The following is a 16,699-nucleotide window of genomic DNA, read 5'->3' as shown; positions in this document are numbered from 1 at the left end:
TAATATGGCTGAGTGTCCACATGCTCGCTTGCTTCTTTCCTTCCTTCCTTTCTTTCCTCTTTTTTTTTTTTTTTTTTTTTTTGTCTGTCTGCTAGCAAGCTTTCCAGATTCTCCAGACAGTAGCTGAGAGATGTGGATGAAGGTGTCCTGCTGAAATTGTACAGCAGGGAGGTCCTTGGACACCTACCTGAAATAGTTTTTTTAAGGAACGAACCCTGCTCCTTCTTTAGACATTTTTCTTGGAGAAGAGGCACCACAAAGCGAAGCATCCAAGGAAATCCTTCTTGTACCTCCTGTGATGGCAAGAGGTGAAGGAGCCATCGGCCTGGGGCAAGCGGGCCAGTGGGGACGCAGATGGAGGACGAATGATTTCAACTCAAAGAGGAAACTGGACTCTGGTCCCCAGAGCTGCAGCCTCGTGGGAGGGAGCTGCCTAGATCTCAATTTAGGAAAATACAGAACTCACAGAATCCAGAGTTTGCCAAAAGATATTCGATAGGGAAAAAAACCAGTCAACCCAGCTACACAGCAGGCACGTCTGCACCAGATCGTCGGCTCCTGGGACTCCCTCCCCATCACTCACAGCTGCCGGCTTCCCACTGCTGCCTTCGCAGGAGGACGCTGCCTTCTGCTTTGGTTTCAAAGCGTCCCTCACTCCCCACCTCCCTGGTCCTTAGCTCCCAGGCATTTGTATTAATTTCACAATGCCAGAAACCTTACCTCGTTCTGAGAACAGAAGGCTGTCACTGAGATCTACTGAACAGCTTTATTAACATAACATCTCAGCAAAATCTGTACTCTGGAGAGCGTGCAATTTGAACCGTGTGCTTCACACGCCTTCCTCGTAGGAAAGATAAGCTATGATATTCTTAAGTGTAAACTAAAATGTTTTCAAATGTCTCTAGTCTGTCAACAGTGTAACAGGAAAGGCAGTTCATTTCCTAAAAATTAAAACACGAACCAGCAAGGAGTTATTGGAGCAAGAGTGGGTATTTTCATCTCATTCCGTCAACAATCCCAGCTTTCAGATAAACGTGCCTCCTCTCAGCCAGAGAATGCAAGCTCAGAAGTGACGAGAGGAGTCGCCATCAGAAGCTGCCTTTTGTTTGGGGGGCTTTGAAAATCACTTACTATGAGGGGAGGCGGGATGCGCTGGAGGCCCCGCTGGCCGAGGGCTCCCCTGCGTTGGCGAAAGACGAATGAAGATGGATGGGGCCGGCTTGGCAGGTCCCCCGTCAGGGGTGATTTAAGGGCCCACGGTGTGGCTTTCACCTGGCGGCCAGGTAAATCCAGCAGCACAGGTCGATAAGGACACACTGGGGGTGTCCCCGGGCTCTGCATCCAGGAATCACTCATTTCTTAACTGCGGGGAACTGATCCTCAATATCCTGGGAAAGACAGGCGGGAGCCGCAGAACTGACCTGCTCAAGGTTCCAGGGCTGATGTGCAGCAGGACAAGGCCAGACTCAAAGCCCGGCGCCAGGCCTGGCCTTCCCAGCGCGGCCAGCCTCCACCACTCCTGGTTGGCACTGGGTCTCGTTGCCCTGCAGGCTCGTCGCTTGCTGCTGGGTGACCGACCCGGGGAAGCCAGCTGTGGACGTGTGAGGATGGGGGCTGCAGGTCCTCTTGAGGGTCTCGTACCTGCTCAGTGGTGTCCCCACCTGGTCCAGCGTGACACAGCGCCCTCTGACGTCTCGCAGCAGGAACGTGACTGCAGGTTTTCACTTGCTTCAGTCCCGGTCTACTAAGGGTTAGATGTTGAGTGATGCTTCTCTCTGAAACAGAAGTTTTCTCTTTCCGTTTTATGAATTTGTGCTTTGGAAAAAAGAGAAAAAACCATAGACCAGGGTCCCAATGTTAAAATGAATGTGGCATTTGGAAATCTGTCACATAGGTTCAGCCTTTATGATTAAGATGACTTGCAAAACAAAATGTGTGTGTGAGAGAGTGTGCGTATGCGAAGTGTGTGTGCATGTGTGTGTGTGTGTGTGTGTACGTGCATGCGTGTGTCTAATTTTGAAAGCTTTGCCTGCTTAGCGTGCTTTTCAGCGAAGAGTTTATCCCACAGCTGTTTCCTCTGTAAACCTGGAAAACAGGTGAGGTTTAAAGGGGTTTTGTGAGATGCCAACAGGTCCCCTGGGACAAATGTCCTGTCTCCTGTCTTTTGTGTCCCTAGTACTGTGTACCCAGGAGACAGCATTCAACAAAGAGAGAGAAAACCATTGAGTGAATGAAAAATTGACGTAATGAAGGATGGAGGAGAAGCTTCCCTCTGAAGCACGTCGCAGCCGCTCTGTCCAGCTCAGACAGCACAAGAGGATGAGCGGAGGGCCTGCCTGTCACTGAGCAGGGCCATATGGGACCTTCCCAGCACAGCCCCCCCGACACACCCTCATGTCCTCTGCCTGCCTCTTGTCTGTAGAAAAGCTTTAGCCAAAGAAAGAATTTAATCAGAGAAATGAGAAAATGCAGAAGCCCAGCAAAGACATCCCTGCAAACTCGACATAAGTGCTTTCTCTTCCTTGAAGGTGAACGAGAGGAACTGGGGTCCAGGGCCGACGTCCCTGGTGGAGGTGAGGGGTCAACCCGGGAATACTGCCCGGACCTGGAGCCCCTACCAGGGCAGAGGGAGCCCCCACCCCAGAGCAGCCTTCCTGTCAACTTCGGAGGCACCCAGCTTCCCTTCTCCCATCGTCTCCAGTGGAATCATGTCCAGGTTCATCCATTTGCCCACTAGGGGACGATTTCTCCTGCTACAAACAGGATGCAGGGACTCGGCGTGGTCTTTATCATTCCCTGAAAAAGTCCACGACAGTCCGTGTGCTAGTTTCACCCGTGCACACCCAGGGCTGAGGCTGGGTCTGTGTGGACAGAGGGGGGACGTGAGTCCCTGGGGGGAGCGATTCCAGGCACCCCAGTCTCCCTCAGAAAAGGACAAAGCCCTGTGCTTCTCACCTCTCTGGGGGCCTTTTAATCCCTGTCATCTTCTGCTTAAATGAGGGGGCAGCAGAGGAAGAGATTAGCGGGTTTCTGTTGACAGTAAACAAGGGGGGATCTCTATCAAGGGCTGTCACTCAGCAGCTCAAGGCTCTGAAACTGATCTGGGGAGAGCTCCACACTGGCCTTTTCAGGACAGTCTGCTGGGGGTGCGAGAAGGTTCCTTGGGGGCTGCAGAGTGACCCCACTCTCTGCCCTGCTCAGTGTCGGGGAAACTGCTTCCCAGGGCCCTGGAGGAGAGAGTGTGTTCAGGAGGGTAGGGGGAAGCTGCACAACTTCTGGGCTCAGCTCTCAGCCTGGCCTCTTCTCACGTCTCATGTCTTCCCATGTCTTCCTCCATCACCCGTCCCCAGACTCAAGATTCCAGAAGCATCAGCTAGATCATCCTTGGGGTTCCCGGCTGACACGACCACCTGCCTCCTGGGTAGCCCCCCTCCCGGATCCCAAATGCACCTAAATACAGCATCTCCTAAGGTGAACTCTTCCCCACTGACCCAGACCTGCTCTTCCTCAGTCACCCATCCAAGTAAAGGGTCTGCTACCCACACCCTCCCCACCCCTAGAACCACAGGCGCATCCCTGGCCTGCCTCTCCCCTCCAGTCCACCCCTGCAACTGGTCAGTTCCATCCCTTGGCTAAATCGTCATCCTCCCTGCACCCCCACATCCCTCCGTGGCTCCAACCCTCACCTGCTCCCCCAGCCCCACTGCTGCGGTGGCCTCCCCCCTGCTTACCTCCTGCACCCCGGTCATCGCTGAACAGTGGCCGGAGCGTCTGCACAGAAACCCAGGAGGCCCTTCTAAGTCAACCACACTCATGGCCACCCCTCCCTAGCTCAGACCCCACAGGACCTCGTGACTAATGACACTGTTGTGTGGCAAGGGCGCCCAGAGGTGCCCTGGGATTCCATGGAGAGCGGCTCCCGGGAGATGACGCCTCGTCCCTGACGGACGCGCCTCAGGCGACCTCCCTGGTCTGTCCTTTGCTTATGTGTCTGGGAAATGTGGTCCCTGCCACCTGACCCCAGCCGAGGCTTCCTCTCTCTTAAGCCTTCCATCAGGGCACCTGCGCCGGCCACGCCTCCCTTCTTGGTCCTCCCAGCCCCATCCCATAGTAAGGACCCAGGGAGAAGGGCACCGCCATCCTCCCTTCCATCTGCGGGGCCCGGAGATGGGCTCCGGAGCCCCCTTACCAGCCACCCCAGCAGAGCGAAGATGGGGGCACTGGCGCCCGGGGATGCAAAAGCTCGCCCAAGAGCTAGACAGTGACCGCAGGGCAGCCTCACCAGACCCCGGGGCTTCTCCGACCTCCATTCACCTATCAGCAACCATCGTGGGCGCGACTCTGGACCTTTAGGGCACAGTCAGCCTGGGGCCTGGCCTCACGGAACTCGGAGTTAGAGCAGGACAGTGGAGACGGGAGTCAGACACACCAGAAAATGCAGTGCTGAGGATGCGATGCCAGGGGGTCATGGGACCGAGAGCCAGGGGGCAGGCCAGGCGAGGGGCCCGTGGGGAGGTGGTCCTGCTCAGAGGCCTGATGGGTGAGAAGGACGGACTGGGGTAGAGTGACCGGTGCAGGGACAGTGAGGGAGCCCTGCACGATCGGTCCTCCCAGCCCTCCCAGGACCTGCTCAGTGAGCTCCGGTGTCCACAGCGGGCAGATGCGATGAATACACGTGCTCTGAATTCTGTGGAAAACACAGAAAGTCAACGCCATTCCATGGTCAATGTCACGATAAGATTCTGCTACATTTTGCATAATGGTTCCTTTGGGTCCTTGTTTATGGAATGAACCCACCTGTGTTCATTCAAATAGATAAAATACAGACATTTAACACCTAAAAGGAAAGACACCCCCTCAAAAAAAGAATCTACCTTCCTTCCTAGGATTCTGTTTGCGAGAACAATAATTCTATTGAGAGAATGATCATCTCTAAAAGCTGTAAACGTATGGGGAACTTCTACCGAGAAAGAATTGAAATGGAGTCTATGAGAAATAATTTGTCAAGAAGAGACGGGAGTTTCTCCCTCAGGCCAGGAGATGTTCGGAGCTGACCCTGCGGAAGGCACTGGCCGAGCCTGTTAGGTGAGAGGAAGAATCTGCCCAGCGCTGTAATCCCATCAAAGGCGGTGGCAGGGAGCGGCTGTGAGCCACCCCCAGCCCAGGTCCTGGAAGGAAGCTGTTTGCTCAGAATGCAAACAAATTTCCACTGCAGGAAGGATTAGCAAGACTCACATGAACCCAAAGCTCCCCCTCGCCCACCAGCAGCTGCTCTGGTTTCAGAAAGACATGCTATGCCTTTGAGAACCCTTTGCTCAGGGAAAATCCCCAGCTTCATGAGGTCCTTCCTGATCACTTTCTCTAAAAGAAACGAATGAATTAATTATAAACCAGAGGACACGGTGCCTTCCACTGCATCAGCCCTCAAGGGGGGCGGGACACGGGTCCCCCCAGAGCAGGCCACAATCAATACCGAGTGAGAACTCGTTATAAAAATAAATTAGAAAACAGCTCCGAAGCACTGGCTGTCGGTGGTGGTGGTTCTCCTGCTCTTTAAAGCCCAATGAAATAATTAACATTTACATCTCAATTTCCGCCTCCGGAGAGCAGCGCCCTGGGCGGCGAGGAGCCTCCTTAGAGAAAAGCAAGTCCTGCAGGGAGGGGGGAGGCGCCCCAGACCGCGGGGATGGGCCGCTGCACCCGGGACAGGGCAGGCGCTCAGGGTCCAGCTGTGGCCACCATCCCTCTGGCTGAGAAGAGAGAGGTTTTTATAAACGCCGCTTTCTGAGACGGATGAAGTGAACGCTCAGATCTGGGTGTGCACAGGATGCCAAGAGTTCAGAGCACATGGTTTTCGAGTTAATTCTATGTATGGTCTGGAAAACCCTGACCACTGCTCTGGGGGTGGCCCCTGTCACCCTCTGTCCACAAGGCACCGTGGGACTTGGCCGGGCAGGAGATGCACCTTGGCCGGGCTGGTCGGTGGAGGGGTGAAGGCGTACGCTTCGGCAGGCTGGGTGGTGGGCAGACCCCGCCAGTGCACATGAAAGGCAAAAGCGGGGGATGTGGCCTCCAGAGCAGCTCCCAACCCCAGAAGCATCCCAAGGGCTGCAGCCAGAAGTAAAGGTGGGGTAGGGGTAGGTACACAGGACAGGACAAGAGGGCTGCCCTGGCCAGGGCGGTGGGGACTCATGTACAGGGGAACCCAGATGGCCGGGAGGAAGCAGCAGGGAGGTGGGGCTGGGATCGTCCTGCAAGAGGGGTGATGAGGAGGCCTGGGGCCCTGGGCCAGAGCAGGGCAGGGGGAAGGCAGGACTGCATCAGGGGCCCCACGGGAGGGGTGGGTGGGAGACAGTGGGCCTGACGCACCTCCAAGATGCCTGCTTTGAAGACAGAGGCTGGAGGATGCTTGCTCAAAGGTGACCTGCAGAGCAGTAGATGGGGGCAGGGGGTGGTGGTTTCAGGAAAGAAGAGGCAGGTCAGAGAGCTTGGGGTCTGCAAAGTCTTCTCTGATCAGACCTTCTGAAGAGCATTTCATGATTTCCACTTCAAGCTGTGAATTTTCCCAGAGGCAGGAGATGTGGCAAGGCTCCACTTCGGTGGGGATGTCATCAGGACAGGTCACAGAGGAAAGTGGCGGGGTCTCCTGACAGAAGGAGGCAGGACCCCTCACCCTTCCTTCTCCCCTCTCTTTGGCCCAGAGAGGATGGATCCCCAAAAGGGAAAGGGAGGGACACACCGCATGGAGAGGAGGAGAGTCAGCCTCTGAGCGCGGCGGGGGGCTGCCGCACAAAGGGAGGGGGACCCCCACAGGGAGGGCTGACCAGGTAGGAAGGGGACAGAACCAGAGAGGAGAGCCCAGTGCACTGGAGCTGATTCCCAATAGGACTTCAGAGCCGCCGGTTCACAGAGGGTCCTACGTAACACTCTCTCGCTGGCTATCAACATTCCAGCTGCGTCTGAGCAGCTGTGAGGGATATGCCCATGTTCGGAGGCAGCAGTTTATTTTACTGATTTATGCTTAATTTAATCAACTTGCTTTGCGCAAGAAGGATCCAGCCCCCAGAGGCCCCAGCTTGTAGTGAGGAGGGATCAGGGTGCCCGAGAGATACAGCAAAAACGCTGAAGGTGTGCAGCAGAGGGAGCCCCTGAGGGATTCTTGGACCAGGTGGCACATTCTCAAGTCCATGAACAACACATTGTGGAAGAATTAAGCGGCTTAGATGGTAATGGGGAGGTGGGTGAGGTTAGAGGGAGCAGGGAGGATTTCCAGCACTTGGAATCTACAAGATGTGATTTGAAAAGGATTTAAAGAAAACTCAGCTGCACAGAGACACCCATTAACGTTGAAGAAGACTCACTGGTGGGGTGTCCACTGTGGCAGCTGACCTTCCGCATCGTGGAGGAGTGACGTCCATCCAGCTGCTCGGTGGCTGTTGCCCACGTGAGACCCATCAGTCTCCCTAGGATGCAGAGGTCTGCATTTCCTCCTGGCTGCGTCACCCAGCGATCCCGGCCCACTGCATCCCACTGAGCTGTGCTCTCAGGCTGGGGAGACAGAGAGGGGACCACACCACTCCCGGCCCTCCCAGGCTCCATCCCAGGGGCCCGTGGTCCAGGCAGAGAGGCACGGACCCCCTCTCACGCTGCCTGGAAGAGTAGGGCAGCAGTGCTAGGTCTGGGGTGGCCCCACATTTCTTCAGTAGCTTTCTCTTGTTAGTTATCCGCTGCTTTTTTCAGTCGTCCACCGTTCCCCAGACAAGAAGGGGCCAAAGGGAGACCTAGAAGGCAGGAGAAGCACAGTGGCCCACAGGTGTGACGGATGTGGTCCCAGGCACTTAGAATCTGTGAGCCCCACTCTCCCTCTTGGCACGCATGCCTTCAGCCAGCAGCGCAGAGTCGGCTGCTTCCAGTCCTGGACATGACCCTGCCTGCCAGCACAGCACGTCCCCCACCACGCAGAGAAACCAGCAGAGACAGCTCAAAAATGAACAAGAATCCAGCTTAAAAACCAGAGCAAAACAAAACAAAAAAATCCAAACTTTCCCCAGAATGCTCAGTCAGCATTTACCCATGTTTGTTTCATGGCATCACAGACACACACACACACACACACACACAAGACCCTAATGTCGAATCCATTGGAGAAAGGGTCCGTTAGCTGAGTGGGCAGGGTTCTTCGCTGCCTGACGTCTTGGAAACTTGACTATGCAAATGCGCACCGCGCCCCCGGACTCCGTGGGGCAGGACAAAGCAGAGCCCTCTTTGAAGGAGCATCCCTGAGGACAAGGCATCTCCAAAAACACCGGGGGGACATCCAAGGAAAGGCCGGTGGCCTCCTGCTCCCCCATACGTCTCACATACTAAAATGGTCCCCTCACCGGTTCGGAGCCATGACTCCGGCTTAAAGCTCAGGACCCCCTGCCAGTCCTGGGCACTCGCGGATGAGCAGTGCGGGCGGCCCGGGCTCCGGCCGCACACACGCGGGCTTATACTGCCCTCTAGTGGCGCCGCATTGAAAGGGCCGCAGGATGGCGATGCGGAGGCCCGGGCTCTGGGATCTCGTGGTGACCCTGCTGTGAGAAATAGTCTTTAATGCCCCCTTAGTGAAGCCCGTAGACAGTATAACCTGCTGATGCTCCAAATTTCAAAAAGCTACACATAATGCTTTAACTCTGATAGAACGCGTAACCACAAGAACGGACAGGCAAGCAAGGTGTGTCAGGTAGAATGAGGCTTCCAGTGACCCACCAGCGGCACAGTTTCCAAATCCCCCGCTAGGAGGCAGTGTTGCGCCCACTGAGACCGGGGCACCTGGAGCCCGATGGGAGACCGTTCAGGGCTCTGCGGGCTGCAAGCTGCCCGCCCCAAGCAGCCCCTCACCCTGCGGGGACCCCGGCCGCAACAGTGGGAGGTGCACAGGCACGTGGGCACGCTGTGCGCAGTGAGACCCTGATCACAAAAGCAGGTGCCTGGCTGGATCCGGCCCCGGGAAGTAGTTCGCTGAACCCTGAGCTAGAGCTTCAGCGTGCAGATAAGGAAACTTGGCGGGGGGCGGGGGTCCCCACTGGGGCGAGGGGGCGGGGGCAGAGACCAGGTAAGGCTAGGAAGTGAGATCCTGGCCCAGTGGGAGCAAAGCCAAGTCCCCTGACCCATCTGCCCCACCTGACTCCTTCCCCCGAGTCCCCAGGCTGTCACTCAGAGAGAGGGTCACTCCTCAGCTGTGTGTGTGTGTGGTGGGGGGGCAGTTTGGATGGGATGGTGAGGGGTGGGCGGGTGCACAGAAAAGAGCTGTGTTCAGCTCTGACACCTCCAGGCCCCTCCAATCTCCCTCCATCCCACCCTGACACTCATTATTCATTCATTCATTCACTCACTCAAACCTTTGGTAATCCCCTACCCCGTACCTGCCCACCCCCTCCCCCAGCCTTCCCGTCTGGCCAAGCCAACTCCCAAGGGCACAGCCATTATCTCAGAAATGCACCACAACGAGACAGTACACCTTCTCAAGCCCCCAGCCGTCATGCAGGGCAGCTCTCGGTCTTTCTTATTTGTCTCTGTGTCTCCCCAGGGCATCTGCTTTGTGGTTTCTGTCCCCAGGATGGGTCCAGCATCAGGGGGTCAGCATCATAACCAGAGCATAGTGCCTGATGGGGCCAGGTGCCCCCGGCCGCACCACCAGCGTCCCCAGACCTCCAGGATCTGCTCGTTGCCGGGCCAGGATGCAGACCAGTGCATCCCAGACTAACTGTGGTTAAGGAAAAGTTTTGTTTCTGTTTTTCAGTTCGTGGTGGACTGACACTTCTGTAAAATTCAATAAACAGGAACGCTAGAAGGTAAAATGAAGAGACATGTAAAATATATTATCAGATTCAACAGGCATAAAGTCACTCTGTCAGATGTCTGTAAAAGCCTGTACATCCTCAGTCTCTCTTCCTGCCTCCTGCTGGGCTGGGAACAGACAGCCTGGGACCCAAGGCCGAAATGAGCGTGTGTTGACTCTGGGCTCCAGCTTCTTTGCAAAGCCGGCTGCAGGGTTAGTTCCAGGGCCAGCCTAGCCGGCTCGGGGGCCCCCTGAGGTCTGGGGCCTGTCACCTCGGGACCCAGGGCCTTGTGCCCTGGCCCACGTGCTGTGGCTGCGGCCGTCTTGCCAACACAGTCACTGGCTGCTGCTCCACTGGGGAGGAGTGTCCCCTGGGAGTGGCCCTGGGGCATCACAGACTCCTGGCGCTGGGTCACAGGGACCCTCGGCCCCGCTAGATCTCTCAGCGCATCCTGCATGTGCCCCATTGGGTGAGCAAGGACCTGGGTTCCAGGTGGGAAGCCTCCCGCCGGATGAGAGCTCACCAAGGGCAGGAACCACATCTCTTCTGAGGGACAGGGGGGCCCAAAAGTCCTCAGCTTCCTGGCTCCTCAATCCCTCTCAGTCTCGGAGACCCGGACAGGCTCTGGAGTCAGATTCCTGGAAAGAGAAGGCTGCAGGGGACCTGGGAAGGTGGAGAGGGGCCAGCAGGAGCTGGTGTTGGCAGAGGCAAGGGTCTCCTGGGGGCCAGGGGACAAGCACCTTCCACCAGCCTCTTGGGTTCCTGGAAATAGCAGACCAGGATAGACAGCCCTGGGGAGACTTGTCTGGACCCTGGATTTAGACCCTGTGATTAATCAGGAAGCTAAGAGATTCAACTCTGTGTGACCCGTCCCTGATAGAGCCTCTCAGAGAGGGACCCAGAGGTCCCTGGCGGCAGCACTCCTGAGGCCCTAACCACACCTCGGCACCTGCCCAGGGCCCAGGGTCTGGGAAGCCGGGACAGTCCAGGCGTCATGGGGGGTGGGCAGGGCGTGGTCCGGGGTTCACGAGTTGGGAACAACCTAAAACAACAGGGGGCAGGAAGGAGCCAAGTCCAAGCTGCGCACAGGGAAGGAGCAGGGCCCCGCGGGAGTAGGGGAGGGGGCCTCAGGGGTTCAGAGACGCTGAGGGTCCTGGTCTGCTAGGGCTGCCATAGCAAAGTGCCATGAGCCGCGTGGCTTAAAGCAACAGAAGCTTATCATCTCTCAGTCCTGGAGGCCAGAAATCCAAAATCGAGGTGATGGAATAGCCGTGCTCCCCATGAGGCTCCAGGGGGCTCCTTCCCTGACCCTTGCAGCTCCTGGTGGCCCCAGGCATTCCTTGGCAGTGGCCGCATTACTTCAAACTCTGCCTCCTTTCCACAGGGCTGTCTTGTCCCTGTGTCCCTGTCTTCACATGGCCTTGTCTCTGTGTGCATCTCTCTCCAAATTTCCCTCTTCTATTAAGGACATCATATTGGACTGAGGGCCCACCCTAATCCAGCATGACCTGCTCTATTTTTTTTTTACTGAAGTATAGCCGATATACAATGTTGTATTAGTTTCTGGTAGACAGCAAAGTGATTCAGTTAGACACACTTTTTTTTTAATTATAGGTTGTTACAAGTTACTGAATACAATTCCGTGTGCTATACAATAGGATTCTGTTTATGTTTAATACATAGTAATTAGTATCTGCAAATCACAAACTCTCAATTTATCCCTCCCCACCCCCTTTTCCCCCAGTAACCATAAGTTTGTTTTCTATGTCTATGAATCTGTCTCTGTTTTGTAAATAAGTTCATTTGTGTCCTTTTTTTTTTCTTTTTTAGATTCCATGTATAAGTGATATCACATGGTATTTTTCTTTCTCTTTCTGGTTTATTTCACTTAGTATAAAATTCTCCAGGTCCATCTATGCTGGTGCAAATGGCATTATTTTATTCTTTTTATGGCTGAGTAGTATTCCATCATATAAATATATCACAACTTCTTTATCGGTCATCTGTCAATGGACATTTAGGCTGCTCCCATGTCTTGGCTGTTGTAAATCAGTATGACCTCATCTTAACTAATTGCATCTGCAAGGACCCTGTTTCCAAATAAAGTCACATTCACAGGTACCAGGATTAGGATGACAACATATTTTTCTGGGGGACAAATTGAACACATAATCAGAGAGCTTTTGCCCTGAGTGGGGCTGTGGTTCCATGGCCTCGGGCTCATCTGCAAAATGTGTGCGTCTCTGTTCCTGGATACAAAGGGTCTCTTTAAAAGTTGTTATTTCTCACTATTAGGGGTCAGCATTTAAAAAGAAGCAAGTCAACATCAGTTAATAAATAACACTGCGCTGGAGACCAGGGTCACATCCTATCCATCTCTGCATCTGCCCACAGTGCCTCACAGATCCTGGGGGCCCCATGAAAACCAGTGGGTACAGTGGCTCGTCCAAGGTGCAGTGGCTGTGAGCAGCGGTGGGGGGTGCTGGGGTGGGAGTGGTCGGGGCTCCCCGTGTTCGGCTTCTGGAAGTTTCTCTCTTTTCCCCATCCCTTTTATGGCAGATATTCCACAGCGCACAGCACGTCCGTTTTCTCCACGATGGAGTGTCTGAAACGCAAAGCCTCTCAGCCCCTCTGTTTCTCATGCTTTGCCGACAAAAGCTGTAAAACGGTCAAGGCTTGTTGGAAGATTTGTGACATTTGCAGGTCCAGCAGGTGAGAATTAGCCGAGTTCTACTTAAGAAACCGAGGTTGTCTGCTTCAAGATGTTCAAAATAGCAATTTTCACCTTTTATGGAAGGATTTATAAAATCACCTTAGCACTGTGAAAACATTTCCTGGAAAATCCTGGAGATGTTTTGAGACGTCTGCATGTAACATATTCACTGTTAATATGATTCATAACGTTCTTTTCATGGAAACAGATTCATGGGATTATTTGTGAGGTTTTGCCAAAGAAGCTTGTCGGAAAAATAGGGAATGAAAAAGCAGGTTGGTAAGATGAAGGTGGGACAAAAGTGTGCGGTGGGGGTCAGCCTGGCTTTTTGATCTTGGGCAGCTCAATTTTGACCTTTAGGACCTCAATTTGCTCATCTGTCAAGTGGAGGTAGTAACGGTAAGGGCTCCCAGAGCTTTTGTGGTGGTGAAAATACAAGATGCTTAGAGGCTCACGGGGCAGTGACATAAACCACAGACAGAAGGACAGAAACCATGGTCGTGTTTCGTGGCTGTCTCATGAGGGAGGAAGGGGAACAGAACCAGGGAGGGTAGAAGGGAGACGTCTGCATTCTTAGCAATATTTTATTTATTTCATGTAAAGAAATATTAGAAGAGAATGTAACAGACTTTTTTTATTATTATAGTACAGTCAGTTACAGTGTGTCAGTTTCTGGTGCACAGCACAACGTCCCCGTCATGCAGATACATACATATATTTGTTTTCATATTCTTTTTCATTAAAGATTATTACAAGATACTGAATATAGTTCCCTGTGCTGTACAGAAGAAAAAATTTTAATCTGTTTTTATATATAGTGGCTAACATTTGCAAATCTCAAACTCCCAAATTTATCCCTTCTCATCCCCTTCCCCCAGAGAATGTAACAGACTTTTAAAATCACTCCATGGAGATATAATTCACATACCATACAACTCACCCATTGAAAATGTACAATTCAGTGGATTTTAGTGTATTCACAGATAGGTGAAACTATCACTCAAATTATAGAACATTTTCAGCATCTCAGAGAGAAACCCTGTGCCCATTATCAGTCCCTCCTCAATCCTCTGCTCCCCTCCCCAACTCTAAGCAACACTGGTCTGCTTTCTGGTTTTCCTGGTCTCTCTACTACAGACATCGCATGTGAATGGAGCTCTACATCACGTGGGCTTTTGTGTCTGGCTCCTTCGCTGAGCACCTTGTTTTCAAGGTCCAACCCTGTTGCAGTGGATGTCAGTATTTCATTCCTCTTCATGGCTGAGTAATATTCCATTGCATAGATACACCACATTTTATCTGTTCACCAGTGCGTGAGCATTTGGGTGGTTTCCACTTTGGGGCTATTACAAATAAGGCTGCATGAACATTCATGTGCAAGTTTTATATGGAAATACACTTTCAATTCTTTTGGATATATACCCAGTACTGGAATTGCTGGGTCCTAGGTAACTCTATTTGCTTATCTGAGCAACTGTCAGACTGTTTCCAAAGCGGCTGCACCATTTCACATCCCCACCAGTGGTGCATGCGGATTCTGGGTTTTCCACGTGTTCAGCATCACTCACTAGTATCTGATTGTGGTTCCAGCCAGACTAGTCGGGGAGACGTGGTATCTCCGGGTGGTTTTGATTTGCATTTCTCTGATGATTAATGATGTCAGGCAAAGACATTTAACATTTTAAGTCCTGAGTGGGTGGGCTCATGGGCATTTGGTACATTATTCTATTTTTCTATCTGTTTAAAAATGTCTTGTTTACTATCTTGCTTCAGAAAGTGTTTACACATAGTAAGTCCTCAGAGGGCAAGGATGACGCCTGGACCACATTTGCCCCCGAAAGCTCTGCCTGCTCCTGCTGGGAAATCCAGCACCGTTCCTCACTAGGTGTCCAGCCCTCAGCGTCCCCTGCACAGCCCCCCTCCCGAGAAGGAGGCTCATTCACTCCCTGTCCTTGCAGCAACGCCCCTGGAGTCCCCCAGGACATCATCAAACAGAATGATGACTAGAGAGAGTCTTAATGTCCCAGAGCCCCTGCCCGTGCGTCTCTGCCCCTGCTCCCCGTGGGCCCCCATGGCCCATCCCCACAGGCATGTAGGAAAAGAGACCCCTTTGGTGGTCGGGGCCTGGAGTGAGCTCGCACGATGGTCTTCAGCAGTGGGGTCTGCAGATGGTCCCCCACCTCCTCGGTCAGCCCCTCCTTGTTCTCCCAGTGATGCCAGGCCAACCCTGCTCCTCAGAGCCCCAACCCCTGATTCTGTGTCTGACTCCCTCTGTCCCCCCACCTTCCAACAGACTTTAATCGGAAATGAGTCAGCTGAGGGGCTGCATGGTTCACACGGGGGCTGCGTGGTCCTTCATTGTCCTTCTTGCCACTGGGGATTGCAGCAGATAAACACGGGAGGCCTGTGACAGCTACAAATGTTACCAATAAGCCTCTGCAGCCGCCATGGCCAACTCTGCCTCACGAGCCCCGGGCTGAATGCCCTTCCGTCCCGGTGACTCCCCTCTGTGGTGGGGGTGGGTTTGTCTAATGCTGCCCCAGGTCTGTCGCTGCACTCAGGCTCGGCAAGCTTCACAACTTGGATTTTACCTTTTTGCTATAATTCTGGCTATAACATTTAGACCTGAAGACCCCACAATCAATGGACTGATTTTCCCTACTTCCTGTTCTCTGCATTTTTATAAAGAATGAAAAAACGTTGGTGTTTGTTTCTGAATATGCCGATTGAAGGAAAGACAGGAGGATGTAAGAAAAGATAGAACCCAGTGCCCCCTCCCTACCCGGAGGTACCCCTGTTAACAGTAAAAATCCTGCCTTTTCCACACAACATTTTTTGTACACAGTTTTTTCTCAATCATCATTTTCATTTGCTTCATTCCGTCCCATTTGGTGGATATAATTACATTCTCCGCATCTTCATCCCCCGTAACTGTCACTCCTCGTAGAAACATGGCTGTCCATTTCTGAGGCTTTTTTTTAAGACACAGACTCTCACTTACGTCTTGAAATCTGTCTTGGAATCCTAACCTTCCTTTTAAAATACGGTTCCAATAGAGTTCTGTGTTCTGGTCAGACGATCTCCATCAAAATAGTAAGATGTGATCTCCCTTTCCAACGGGGCTGGTGCTTGCAAGGGTGGGAACGTGGCTTGCACCTCAGCACAAACCAAGGCACCGGACGTCACCGTGCTGTTCACCGCCAGGCACTTGCAGTAGGAAGAAAGCCAGTTTTAGTTAGGAACACCTTTGGTCAAAATAAAAATATGCACCCAGCTTGTTGGCTACATACAGACGTCCTGTGATCGTCTCCAGGCAGAGAGCTTGCGAGGCTGGCTGAGTTGTGAGCTAAACTTACTGCCTTTTTCATGGAACTCCATTTCTATCTGAAAGAATGACTGACATACTAGGGTTATTCAGTGTTGAGTATTTGGCAACATTTTCTCCAAAATGAATAAAGTGAGTCTGTCACTTCAAGGGAAAACAACTGACATGATTTGCTGCCAATGATAAAATTTGAGCTTTCAAGCAAAAAAAAAAAAAAAAAAAAATTAGAATTCTGGAAAACTTGTATCTGCCATCTTGAGCTTACCAGCTTCCCAATCCTTAAAGACTCTCCTGATGAGATTGGAGATAAAATTAACAAATGTGAGTTTTCAGTGTTTCTGATGAATGTGTCAACATTTGGAAGAGCTGCGTAAGTCAGTGAACCAGCATTTTTTTTAAGTGATCCATATTCGATGTTACAAAATCATGCGCGGTTACACGATCCATTCACGGTCCAAAAGAGACCAATGCGATGCAGTGTTTCAGGGTAACAGAGAAGGAAGAATTCACTCACATAGTTTCAGATTCCTCATTGCACCTGACCTTAAAGCAAAGACCCCTGGTCATGCTGTGGTGGACAATCCACAAAGAACAGCCGTGATTATCTAAAAGGGCCATCAGACACTCCTCTCTGTTCTATTTCTCCACGTGAAGTGGAATTTTCTTCAACCAAAACAACTTATGACAGATGGAAGCAGACGTGAGTCCCTAGCTGTCTTCTATTAAGCCAGATATTAAAGAAATCTGCAAAAATAGAAAAGAATGCCACTCTTCTCGTGGAATTATTTTTTTTTTGTTTTAAAAACATCGTTATTTTTCTTTAAAATATGTTATTTA

The sequence above is a fragment of the Camelus ferus genome, chromosome 11, assembly GCF_009834535.1.
Source record: "Camelus ferus isolate YT-003-E chromosome 11, BCGSAC_Cfer_1.0, whole genome shotgun sequence".
In the NCBI taxonomy this organism is placed as follows: Eukaryota; Metazoa; Chordata; class Mammalia; order Artiodactyla; family Camelidae; genus Camelus; species Camelus ferus.
Note: the sequence above shows the minus strand (reverse complement) of the source record.